Source organism: Coregonus clupeaformis, chromosome 10 (assembly GCF_020615455.1).
Source record: "Coregonus clupeaformis isolate EN_2021a chromosome 10, ASM2061545v1, whole genome shotgun sequence".
NCBI lineage: Eukaryota > Metazoa > Chordata > Actinopteri > Salmoniformes > Salmonidae > Coregonus > Coregonus clupeaformis.
This window is the reverse complement of record NC_059201.1, coordinates 8,352,966-8,366,063: the sequence shown is the minus strand read 5'-3', so window position 1 is coordinate 8,366,063 and position 13,098 is coordinate 8,352,966.

The following is a 13,098-nucleotide window of genomic DNA, read 5'->3' as shown; positions in this document are numbered from 1 at the left end:
TGAACATGACTTTATTAACTCAAAGTCTGGAACAAAACAACAAAACGAGAACGATTCGTGAAGTCCTCTGCTAAACTGACAGAACATGGAACAAAAACCCACAAACACAAGGTGAAAACACACAGTTTAAATATGGCTCCCAATCAGAGATAACGAGCCGACAGCTGACACTCGTTACCTCCGATTGGGAGTCATATGACAAACAAGAACAACCAAAACCAAGCACACCCAAATACCCAACATAACCAAACCAAACCCAACAAAACGAATACACCCTGGCTCAAATACAAAGTCCCGAGCCAGAGGTGACATAACCCCCTTAAGGTGCGAACTCCGGGCGCACCAGCATAAAGTCTAGGGGAGGGTCTGGGAGGGCGTCTGTCCACGGTGGCGGCTCTGGCACAGGTCACCCCACCATAGTCACTACCCGCTTACCTAGCCTCCTCCCAATGACCACCCTCCAATTTAACCCCACTGGATTAAGGGGCAGCACCGGACTAAGAGGCAGCACCGGACTAAGGGGCAGCACCGGACTAAGGGGCAGCACCGGACTAAGGGGCAGCACCAGGATAAGGGGCAGCACCGGACTAAGGGGGCAGCACCGGACTGAATGGCGGATCCTGGCTGGCTGGCTCTGGCGGATCCTGGCTGGCTGGCGGATCCTGGCTGGGACGGCTCTGGCGGATCCTGGCTGGACGGCTCATGGCTGGCTGACGGATCTGGCTGCTCATGGCTGGCTGACGGATCTGGCTGCTCGCGGCTGGCTGACGGATCTGGCTGCTCATGGCTGGCTGACGGATCTGGCTGCTCGTGGCTGGCTGACGGATCTGGCTGCTCATGGCTGGCTGACGGATCTGGCTGCTCGTGGCTGGCGGACGGATCTGGCTGCTCATGGCTGGCGGAAGGCTCTGGCTGATCCTGTCTGGCGGAAGGCTCTGGCTGATCCTGTCTGGCGGAAAGCTCTGGCTGATCCTGTCTGGCGGAAAGCTCTGGCTGATCCTGTCTGGCGGAAGGCTCTGGCTGATCCTGTCTGGCGGAAGGCTCTGGCTGCTCCTGTCTGGCGGAAGGCTTCGGCTGCTCCTGTCTGGCGGAAGGCTCTAGCGGCTCCTGTCTGGCGGAAGGCTCTAGCGGCTCCGGTCCAGCGGACGGCTCTAAAGGCTCATGGCAGACGGGGCGGCTTTGCAGGCTCAGTACAGACGGGCGGCTTATGCAGCGCTTGGCAGACGGGCAGTTCAGGCGCCGTTGGGCAGACGGGCAGTTCAGGCGCCGTTGGGCAGACGGGCAGTTCAGGCGCCGTTGGGCAGACGGGCAGTTCAGGGCGCCGTTGGGCAGACGGCAGACTCTGGCCGGCTGAGACGCACTGGTGGCCGGATGCGTGGTGCCGGAACTGGAGGTACCGGGCTGAGGACACGCATCTCAGGGCTAGTGCGGGAGCAGGAACAGGACGCACAGGACTCTGGGGACACACAGGAGGCTTGGTGCGTGGTGTAGGCACTGGTGGTACTGGGCTGGAGCGGGGAGGTGGCGCCGGAAATACCGGACCGTGCAGGCTTACTGGCTCCCTTGAGCACTGAGCCTGCCCAACCTTACCTGGTTGTATGCTCCCCGTCGCCCAACCAGTACGGGGAGGTGGAATAACCCGCACCCCGGGCTATGTAGGCGAACCGGGGACACCATGCGTAAGGCTGGTGCCATGTAAGCCGGCCCGAGGAGACGCACTGGTGGCCGGATGCGTGGGGCCGGCTTCATGACATCGGCTCAACGCTCAATCTAGCCCGGCCGATACGTGGAGCTGGAATGTACCGAACCGGGCTATGCACGCGTACAGGAGACACCATGCGCTCTACTGCGTAACACGGTGTCTGCCCGTACACTCGCTCTCCACGGTAAGTACAGGGAGTAGGCGCAGGTCTCCTACCTGACTTCGCCACACTCCCTTTAAGCCCCCCCCCAAGAAATTTTTGGGTAGTTCTCTCGGCCTTCCAGTCTTGCCTCCGTGCTGCCTCCTCATATCGCCTCCTCTCGGCTTTAGCTGCCTCCAGCTCTTCACGAGGACGGCGATATTCTCCCGGTTGTGCCCAAGGACCCTTTCCATCCAGTATCTCCTCCCATGTCCATGAATCCTTTATAGGCGTCCATGAATCCTGTGTATGTGGGTCCTGTTGCCGCTTGACACGCCGCTTGGTCCTAGATTGGTGGGTTTTTCTGTCACGATCGTCTAAGGAAGCGGACCAAGGCGCAGCGCGTTGAGTGAACATGACTTTATTAACTCAAAGTCTGGAACAAAACAACAAAACAAGAACGATTCGTGAAGTCCTCTGCTAAACTGACAGAACATGGAACAAAAACCCACAAACACAAGGTGAAAACACACAGTTTAAATATGGCTCCCAATCAGAGATAACGAGCCGACAGCTGACACTCGTTACCTCCGATTGGGAGTCATATGACAAACAAGAACAACCAAAACCAAGCACACCCAAATACCCAACATAACCAAACCAAACCCAACAAAACGAATACACCCTGGCTCAAATACAAAGTCCCGGAGCCAGAGTGCGACATTATTTGCGACCCAATATTCGCTTTGCGGATGCCATCTGGAAAGCTATTTTAATACTATATTGATAGTAAATGTAGCAATTTATATGACAAGGGAACAACATTCCCACCTTTTCCTATTGTCAACAATCCATTTTGCCCATATAGTTGATGAAGAATGTTATTAAGCTCACTGGTTTGAGTCCACAAAATCAGCTAATTGCTCTATACAGGGAGCTATTTATAATTACACAATGTTCAATCCAGTTTAGCTTAAAGATGATTGATTGTTTTGGAAATCCAGCACACTAAAACCGCCATCTGAATATCCCCTCACAATAGTTTTTCTTTTCACATTGGACTATTCAGTTTTGTTTTTCCCTCGGAATTGAATCAAGAGTGAATCAATGGCATTACAAGTCTCAGGTTCAACATAAAGAGATAGTGCATAAGCGTGCAGGCTAAACTAGCCTTGAAATGCCCTCAGCTTTGGATAGTAAGACACAGCCCTGAATGGTAAGGGCTCCGCAACTAGCAATTAGAAATGGATTTAGTTTTTATATTTTAGGCAGAACATTTTGGGAAACTATCTGGGCTAAAGACAACTTCATTTAAATTGCTAAGTGCCTGGTAGTATTACAGAGAAAAACAACAACAACAAAAATATAAAATTTTTAAATGTGTATTTTTTACATGACAAATCTGAGGGGGCACGTGCCCCTGTACCCCCTATGGGCATGCTGCCTCTGCACCTTGGCCTGATGTCACACAAACAAATGTGTGTGTGTGTGTGTGCTTGTCAGTGTGTGCGTTGGTGTGATATGTGTGCAGAACTTGCAAGTGACAGAGAGATTGAATAAGAGAGAAAGAGAGAGAGGGGACAAACATCCTGTTGCAATATATTCCATCCTCATTCTTAGCTCTTCCATTGACTTGTTTTGTGTACAGCATCCTCTGACCCCCACTCACACACTCTCTCCAACCCAGCATGTGGGTCTTGAATTGTATTCTTCATGATAGGTTTATCCCATTGCAGTGGTTAGCAGTTGGTATGGAACACTGACATATGCAGGACTGCTTAGGACTTAAAGCGGAATTATCCTGGCTTTGCGTGAAAGAGGAAAGCTGCAGTTCGGTAAGAAAATAACCGTCCTCTCTATTTAAGTCTGTTGAGCCTTTTCAGAACAGATTCATATTACTATTTTACAGTTTTATACACATAATTCTAGTATATGGCAAAAATAGTCCTCTCTCTTTTTACTCCACTCCTGTCTGGTTCTAGGTCTCTGTGTGTCTACTCCACTCCTGTCTGGTTCTAGGTCTCTGTGTGTTTACTCCACTCCTGTCTGGTTCTAGGTCTCTGTGTGTCTACTCCACTCCTGTCTGGTTCTAGGTCTCTGTGTGTTTACTCCACTCCTGTCTGGTTCTAGGTCTCTGTGTGTCTACTCCACTCCTGTCTGGTTCTAGGTCTCTGTGTGTTTACTCCACTCCTGTCTGGTTCTAGGTCTCTGTGTGTCTACTCCACTGCTGTCTGGTTCTAGGTCTCTGTGTGTTTACTCCACTCCTGTCTGGTTCTAGGTCTCTGTGTGTTTACTCCACTCCTGTCTGGTTCTAGGTCTCTGTGTGTCTACTCCACTCCTGTCTGGTTCTAGGTCTCTGTGTGTTTACTCCACACCTGTCTGGTTCTAGGTCTCTGTGTGTCTACTCCACTCCTGTCTGGTTCTAGGTCTCTGTGTGTTTACTCCACACCTGTCTGGTTCTAGGTCTCTGTGTGTCTACTCCACTCCTGTCTGGTTTTATGTCTCTGTGTGTTTACTCCACTCCTGTCTGGTTCTAGGTCTCTGTGTGTCTACTCCACTTCTGTCTGGTTCTTGGTCTCTGTGTGTCATAACAGGAGACATCTCTATGTTTTCATTGTCAATCTAACATCTTGGTGAGTGGTGTACTATATAGATATGGGCTGCATTCTACTCCATGTCATAATAATCAGTGGAAAGGTTCAGAGGTACAATGGGTTCGTAAATGTTGATTAACATACACTGTCACGTTGACTAGTATAGACCAGATCAGCAGACTATAGGCTATATGGGCCCTGTGTAAGAGGAGACATGTCACTCCATTGTCATTCATGTCAAATAGATTAATGTTCATTAATGTACACTAAAGTTTGGACACACCTACTCATTCAAGGATCTTTTTTACATTGTAGAATAATAGTGAAGACATCAAAACTATGAAATAACACGTATGGAATCATGTAGTAACCAAAAAAGTGTGAAACAAATCAAAATATATTTTATGATAGCCACCCTTTGCTTTGATGACAGCTTTGCACACTCTTGGCATTCTCTCAACCACCTTCATGAGGTAGTCACCTGGAATGCATTTCAATTAACAGGTGTGCCTTCTTAAAAGTTAATTTGTGGACTTTCTTTCCTTCATGGCTTAATGCGTTTGAGCCAATCAGTTGTGTTGTGACAAGGTAGGGGGGGTATACAGAAGATAGCCTTATTTGGTAAAAGACCAAGTCCATATTATGGCAAGAACAGCTCAAATAAGCAAAGAGAAATGACAGTCCTTCATTACTTTAAGACATGAAGGTCAGTCAATATGGACCATTTCAAGAACTTTGAACGTTTCTTCAAGTGTAGTCGCAAAAACCATCAAGCACTATGATGAAACTGGCTCTCATGAGGACTGCCACAGGAATGGAAGACCCCAGAGTTACCTCTGCTGCAGAGGATAAGTTCATTAGAGTTACCAGTCTCAGAAATTACTGCCCAAATAAATGCTTCACAGAGTTCAAGTCACAGACACATCTCAACAGCAACTGTTCAGAGGAGACTGTGTGAATCAGGCCTTCATGGTCGAATTGCTGCAAAGACACCACTACTAAAGGACACCAATAAGAAGAAGAGACCTGCTTGGACAAAGAAACACGAGCAATTGACATTAGACTGGTGGAAATGTGTCCTTTGGTCTGGAGTCCAAATTGGAGATATTTGGTTCCAACCGCCATGTCTTTGTGAGACGCGTGTGGGTGAACGGATGATCTCTGCATGTGTTGTTCCCACCGTAAAGCATAGAAGAGGAGGTGTTATGGTGCTTTGCTGGTGACACTGTCTGTGATTTATTTAGAATTCAAGGCACACTTAACCAGCATGGCTACCACAGCATTCTTGAGCGATACACCGTCCCATCTGGTTTGGGCTTAGTGGGACTATCATTTGTTTTTCAACAGGACAATGACCCAACAAACCTCCAGGCTGTGTAAGGGCTATTTTACCAAGATTGATAGTGATGGAGTGCTGCATCAGATGACCTGGCCTCTAAAATCCCCCGACCTCAACCCAACTGAGATGGTTTGGGATGAGTCGGACGGCAGAGTGAAGGACAAGCAGCCAACAAGTGCTCAGCATATGTGGGAACTCCTTCAAGACATTTACATTTTAGCAGACACTCTTATCCAGAGCAACTTACAGTTAGTGAGTGCATACATTATTTTAATATTTTTCATACTGGCCCCCCGTGGGAATCGAACACACAACCCTGGCGTTGCAAACACCATGCTCTACCAACTGAGCTACATCCCTGCCGGCCATTCCCTCCCCTACCCTGGGTCAATTGTGTGCCGCCCCATGGGTCTCCCGGTCGCGGCCGGCTACGACAGAGCCTGGATTTGAACCAGGATCTCTAGTGGCACAGCTAGCACTGCGATGCAGTGCCGTAGACCACTGCGCCACTCGGGAGAGTGGAAAAGCATTCCAGGTGAAGCTGGTTGAGAGAATGCCAAGAGTGTGCAAAGCTGTCATCAAGGCAAAGGGTGTCTATTTGAAGAAGCTCAAATATAAAATATATTTTGATTTGTTTAACACTTTTTTGGTTACTACATGATTCAATATGTGTTATTTCATAGTTTTGATGTCTTCACTATTATTCTACAATGTAGAAAATAGTAAAAAATAAAGAAAAACCGTTGAATGAGTAGGTGTGTCCAAACTTTTGACTGGTACTGTGTGTGTTTGTGTGGTGTGTGCGTGCGTGCGCATGTGTAGATGTGTGTGTGTGTGTGTGTGTGTGTGTGTGTGCACATGTCCCAAAGCATTAGTTCATACAGTGTGTGTTTGTGTGGCAATAGCTGCTGCTCTCCTGCTATTCCTACATTACATGTGTAAATGCAGGCCTTACAAGCCGTACCTTACTAGTCGTACTTCCAGGTTGTTCAAGGCACTGGCCTGTTGTGTTCATCTCCTCTCCGGTGATTACTGAATGGGTCATCTGGACCAGAGACACGGAGCCATGTGTTTTGCAGGGGGGCAAATAGGGCTAAATCAACTACAGGTCCAATTATGTATTACACTGAGTATCTTATATTGCCGCTGGCCATGTAATGTGCAGCTGCAGCAGAACACGTCAACAAGTCCCCCACGACACAGATATCTGCTGCTGGTTTGTTGTGATATGAGGGTGGTAAACAGGGGCTGGGAGGCCATGGTTACTGTAGCTAAGCACAGGGAGGAGTCCATAATGTCTAGAATGTCTATCATACCATCACATATATATATATATATATATATATATATATTTATACTCCGCACTCTGACATTAATCGTCCTAATATTTATATATTTCTTAATTATTTTACGTTTAGATCTGTGTGTATTGTTGTGAATTGTTAGATATTACTGCACTGTTGGAGCTAGGAACACAAGCATTTCACTACACCCGCAATAACATCATTTGTGTGTATGGGTGGTCCTCTGTAGCTCAGCTGGTAGAGCACGGCGCTTGTAACGCCAAGGTAGTGGGTTCGATCCCCGGGACCACCCATACACACAAAAAAAAAATGTATGCACGCATGACTGTAAGTCGCTTTGGATAAAAGTGTCTGCTAAATGGCATATTATTATTATTATCTGCTAAATATGTGTATGAGACCAATGCAACTTTATTTTATTTTAAGATATAGCATGGGCCAGGGACATGACCAGACGGTGAGGTGGGGAGGGGTGGGGTGGGGTGCTGCTGGCATCACCTTAAAGGGCCAGCAGTCCTACTGCGTGTGCCAAACGATGTCAGTCTGTCACTGACTCTCCCAGCATGCAGTTCACTGGAGGGAAAAGCATCATGATGGAATATGTTTGTGGCAAAGCTGCTCCAACCGAAACAAATAATATTGATGATAATGATAATATTAAAACAATTATATTTTATTTGACGTGCCTTTCATGACACTCCAGTCTTACCGACTCAAATCAAGTACCCACATCCCCACGCATTCCAGAGCCTCTGTTTAAATCATCTTTGACAGGACATACAGTAAATTTATAGACAGTAACCCACTATCTTTCTCTGTGTGTCAGACAGACAGCCTGGTAGGTACACCTGTTGTCCAGTATACAGTAGAACAAATGTTACAATAAGCATGCCATTTTCCGTCTCCAATGGCTTGCAAGAATCTGATCCACTGTATATTTTGTATAAGACAGACACATGCACATGTGCTCGCTAGTCTCCCGCGAAGCAGGACCACACACATCGAGCTCTACAACACCCCTCAATTTGTTTCAGATTGATTCCATACGACATGTTCAGTAACCATAGCTACTGATATTTGCTGGTCTGAAAGGACAGATGTCAGATCTTTAACTTGATCACTCTGTTGTCGCAGAGAATTTACCTGCTGCATCAGGAAATTCAAATGAGTCTCGTGAGTCCCTGAAAATGAGCAGTTCTCTTTCTCTCCATGCGGGGGGCAGTCAAGTCATTGGGATCAGGGCTTGCTATCAAAATAATGTTCTCTCTCGATCGCTCAAACGCTAGGCCTAGATCCTATTACTGCACCATTCAAATGCTCAAAAACGTATCTGAAACGCAGCCGGACACATCAACAACCGTCATTTTATATAGCTTCATAACACAAGACAGATATTGGTCTCCACTAGGCTACGACATAAAAGTGTCAAGTGTATACTAAGGTCCAAATGTAGTTCTGGGGTGGTCTAGCAGTTAGGGCCACTGCCTTCTGAGCGAACATATAGGCCTACCATGTCAGTGTGGGTTCGATTCTGACCAACACCTTTCTGTAACAAATAACTCAATCCCCCCTGATTTATTTACACATTTCAATTATGGACAGACCAGGGATATTTTACCCCCGATCCTGATAAGAAATGACCATACCAGACACTGTTGGGTAACATAAATAGGAAACTAATCAAATAATAACAGTCAGTAGGCTACAGCAACATTAGTTTCCATTCATACAAAGTGTTGGGTAAATTGCCATAGTAGATATGCCATGGTAAACAAGGAAATACTTTATGTCCATTGTACGGAATGCTTGTCAAATAGATAAATCACCCTTAGTCTGTTATAAAAGGACTAAGTTGTTCCGATTACAATACCAACCAGAGGGCGATCATATCTTGAAAGACTTTGGTTGCAAGCAGGACTAATGTTAATATTTAATTTCGTAAAACTGTCAAGATGTTTATGCATTTGCGACTATCCAAAGAGGATTTTGTTGCGCTGAGACACTTTTCTTTGATGTGTAAATGATTTAGACTATTCGGTTTACTTCTTGAAAACATTTAAATAAATGCAATGAATTTGTGGGCATAATGTATGCTCAGGCTGGTTACTAGATCGCCCAGCATTCATGACACTCGGAGCTGGACCGCGTTGCTTAGACCACGGCGCTGCAACAGTTCACAATGCTCTAGAAAGCACTAAGAGTGCAAATGAGACATAGGCGCGTCATTTTTAATTATTTTGTTTTAAGCCTTCCCCAAACCATAACCCTAATGCCTAAACTGTTAACCTTTGAGTTGTTTATGTTTTAACCCTGTAACCACGCGGAATGAATCAGTCAAAAATAGACATTCATCCATGAGTCAAAGGGCAGTGGGCCGAATTTGAACCCATGTCGACTCTGGCATTTGTGTGCTGGGGTCAGTGGCTTTTAACCGCATGACCACACAGGCACTGAGGCAACCAAAATAATTGATTCTGCCTATTGCTTGCCTTCGACATATAATAAAACAATTGATAAAAAATGGTTTTCATAATGAAAAATACATCTACCCCCTACAAATATGTCAATTTATTATAATCCACATAAGAATTTGCATGATACACGCTGTAGCCTGCACGTAGACTACATAAGGTACAATGTAGGTACGGTACTGCGTAGTATACAAACACCGCTTCCAGCTGTCCCCTGATGGCTATTCTAAATATTTATTCAGTTATTCAAATCCTCCTGCTGCAGGATTATTTTCCTCCTGCGACGAAATTCTCTATTATCTGTCACTTTATTCCTAGTTATATGTACATATCTACCACAATTTCCTCGTACCCCTGCACATCGACTCGGTACTGGTACCCCGTGTATATAGCCAAGTTATCGTTACTCATTGTGTATCTGTTATTACTTTTATCATTACGTGTTTTACTTTTCTATTATTTCTCTATTTTCTTTCTCTCTGCATTGTTGGGAAGGGCCTGTCAGGAAGCATTTCACTGTTAGTCTATACCTGTTGTTTACGAAGCATGTGACCCAAAAAAATTGCTTCGATTTGAATCGGGTCAAATTAAGATCCAACTTTTGTAGTAAAAAAAACACCATGAAAAAGGCAACCATTTAGAATTAATCAATTGTAGCATGGTAATAGTTTTGAGACTTTCACTTGGTCTTGTCCACCTGTAAATACATGCTGAAATATGAAATATGACGAGCATTGTGTCATTTCTTTATTCTTTCAGAAACTATCCCAGTGATCATCATTGACCATGAGCGGCGGTGTGAACATCAAGACCATATCCCAGGCCCAACCAGGCTCAGGTCTGGTCTCTGGTATCCCCCTTCCCCAAAGCATGACCCCCCTCTCCAAACTGGACCGCAAACACCAGGGGGGCAGCGCCCTATCTAACCCCACTGCACAGTTTCAACTCAGCGCCAAAATACGGCCCTCCTACTCTTCATCCTATTCCTCCTTTTCAAACGAGCTGCTGAGTGGTGCAGCTTTGAGGGGTGGTATCTGTCCCACTGGCCCCTCCTCCAGAGTCTCCTATGCCCCAGAGAGAGGCACCGGCAGCCGGTCAGCCTACAGCAGCCCCCAGGTCCCCAAGAGACAGACACCACCAGCACCACGATCCAAGGACACCCTGGACCTCCGCAGCAGCAGTGCGCTATCCCAGAAGGCTTTTCGAGAACTTCGCACCAGGAGAAATGTCAACGGGAACTGGGCGTCAGGCGGGAATCGCCACAGCCGTCTGGACGACAATGGAGATGCGCAGGATGCCCTGTCCAAGCTCTCTGGTGGTGATCTCCATTCAGGCCAAAGCAGAAGCAGACTCTCCCACACTAAAGCAGGGAACGGGAATCTGATCAGCGCCGTGCTGAAGACCAGCCTGACACATCAGGGGCAGAGGGAGACGGGGAACCTCTCCTGCCAAGGCATGGGCGTGTCTGATAAAGATATGTCCACCAACAAATCCAGGGCATCCCATCTGAGCCAGCCTGGTGGTACCAGTCAGACAGTCAGTGTGCCAGCCCGTAGTAACATGGCCACTGTGGCACCTTTCAGGTTCAGGTGAGGGCAGTGTTTACCCTTTTGCACTGATAGCATCAGCTGTACTTTACTGTATAGTCACTGGCACTATGTCTGGAATACATTTAAGACAATCCACTGGGCACAGACGTCAATTCAACGTCTATTCCACGTTGGTTCATCATAATTTCATTGAAATGACATGGAAACAACGTTGATTCAACCAGTGTGTGCCCAGTATGAATACATTATTATATAGGCTATTCAATACATAACAAAAAGTTTAATTTGATTTGATAATATTGTAGTGTAAAAATGTAGGATATGAATGTCCCTGTTCTGTCAATTAGCTCTATTTCCCTCACAATTGTATGATGTAAATTGATGGTCATGCTGTGAATGTAGGTTGAATGTCCAGGATGATGATGCCTCTTCTCTGGAGGACTTGAGTGACTGCTCCTCTGACTCCATGGAGCTGTGCTGTGATGACCTGGGTGAGTCACATTCAGTCACTGTCTCACCACGTTCACTGTACAGTACAAGTATTAGGGTTGGTCTATTTAACTCAAGGACAAAGTACACTGCTGCTGGAGGATTGAAGAACAAACTGGTTTTGGATACTACATTCGGTTCGACTTCCATTAAACGTCTCGTAGACATCCTTTTTAACCAATTTAATGAAGATATGTCTGTGGGTTTTACTGCCCCAGTCCTACACCAATGTGATTAAGGTGTTACACAAATCTCCAGATCCAGGGTTTGGTACCAAATCTAGTCCTCCTGCTGTAGAAGGTTATCTGAGCAGGCTTTATGGGTATTTGTAGTCATTTTCAGACACTTATCTGTCTCTAAATCCCTCCTGACATACTCTACATGACCAAAAGTATGTGGACACCTGCTCGTCGAACATTTCATTCCAAAATCATGGGCATTAATATGGAGTTGGTCCCCCCTTTGCTGCTATAACAGCCTCCACTCTTCTGAGAAGAGTGTGGCTGAAGTAACCGAATGCACTAATTTGAAGGGGTGTCCACATACTTTTGTATATATAGTGTATGTATCCGCTCTGATCTGGAGCTCTCATCTGAGCCTTCAAGGCCACATGTATGAAGAAATAGCCTTAAATTTGGGTATGATTTTGCAGCACTGCACAAATGTAGGCTACCATATACCAGGAATAGTAGAAAGTATGCTCAATTGTACTCTGGTATCCTTGAGGAAACATAATACTTTTGGAAAATGTTTCTATCCAATCGTATTTTTTTGTTGTTGCTCGTGATCACGGGACGAATCGGGATTTTGCAGGATGCAGGTGGTGAGATTGTCTCCAACTATGCTGTCCAATAATGTCGTTTTTCCATGTTCATTTTCAACAGAAATGTATTCAAATTTCACTCTATGGTTGGGATCAATCCTGGCCCCTGGCCATATTTTGACAAAGGATTCAACCATGATTAGCCACTTTATATCACAGATGACACCCTATAATTTATTTTACTAACAGATCACACCCTATCTTTTTGTTAGTTATGGCAACACAGAAAAATAGGACATATTGACATGTAGTTGTTTTTCAGTAAACAGGACAGCATGCTAGGCATATATGTACTGGTTGTTATAGTAGTCTAGTGTTAATAGGCCCCGCCCCTTTCACTAGTTCTCTCTACAGTGACTGCCAACGTACAGTACAGTAAGCGCTTCATTACTCTCCACCTGTTTTATACATCAGGACCTAGGATCTCCTCCAGCAGTTTGTCACAACTGGATCTCACTGCTGCTGTTATGTGAATACAGTTTTTCATAAACACACATGTGGGAAAACATGTTTTTCCGACTGTCAAAATCACTCTTAAATCCCATACAGCAGATTACTATTTCCAAAATATTTCTACATCTCGTGAGTACACTTGCAGTGAAATTTATGTCAAAACTGCTTAAAAAGCCATTGGAAGATCTTAACTTTAAACTCCATTGTCTGTTTTAATCATACCGGAGAATGTAT